The sequence below is a fragment of the Brassica oleracea genome, unplaced genomic scaffold, assembly GCF_000695525.1.
Source record: "Brassica oleracea var. oleracea cultivar TO1000 unplaced genomic scaffold, BOL UnpScaffold06762, whole genome shotgun sequence".
Lineage (NCBI taxonomy): Eukaryota > Viridiplantae > Streptophyta > Magnoliopsida > Brassicales > Brassicaceae > Brassica > Brassica oleracea.
The window spans coordinates 1-739 of record NW_013623284.1 but is presented as its reverse complement, the minus strand read 5'-3'; the positions used below and the strand labels follow the sequence as shown (position 1 = coordinate 739).

Sequence of the window (739 nt, the reverse complement as noted above, 5' to 3'; positions counted from 1 at the left end):
ACTGATAAGAAAGAGCCACACAAAATAATCATTCTTTTCCTAGACTTTTAACATAGCCATTGGGTTAAATGAATAGAGACAAAGTGGTCATAAAGAACAACATGAAAGGAAAAGAAAAGAAAATCAAAACAGAGCTAGATGCATATCAGGAATGGTGTACCTTAGAGTAGAGTGCTTAAGCTAATTCTTTACCATTGGGGAGCTCGAGGTAAACCTGAAAAAACAATATGAATTCAAAGCCTATTAATATCCCATAGAGGGACAATTACAAACAGGAACTTAACCAGGTCACAAGAACGGTTCTTGCAGTCATCATAGTAATCAAGGCTAAGAATCTATTTCTCACACTCATCAACAAAAATACTAAGCTAAAGGAACCAAAACCAAGAACTTATCTAATCTATTGAGAATTTACTAAACAGAAAGGCAACCTGTTAGAGATCAAGAACAATAAATGAGACTTATTCTGGTGGATGCGTGATCACGTCTTCAACATCAGTTGGCCTCGATCTAATTACAACAGTCTCACCTTCGCCATTATCATCTACAATTTCACAAGACAATAGTCTAACACTTTTATACACAAGATCAGTTTATAAGACAAAAGAATGTATACCTTCATCATCAAGCATATAACCATATATCCAAGACCGAGTACACAATAGATCTTGGACATTACTAGGCAACAGTCGGATACTAAACATGAATAGCTTCAATCATTACTCAAGAAGGACAAAGG

At 35.3% G+C, this 739-nt stretch overlaps 1 long non-coding RNA gene across 1 annotated transcript; it reads right to left on the bottom strand.

Moving 5' to 3' along the window:
* Window positions 1–8: 8 nt before the first annotated feature.
* Window positions 9–733, bottom strand: LOC106322105. Its single transcript, XR_001266226.1, has 3 exons — window positions 617–733; window positions 432–544; window positions 9–214 (listed from the first exon to the last, which is right to left on the bottom strand). It is a non-coding gene; the product is annotated as an uncharacterized LOC106322105 (long non-coding RNA).
* Between the last annotated feature and the right edge of the window lie 6 nt (window positions 734–739).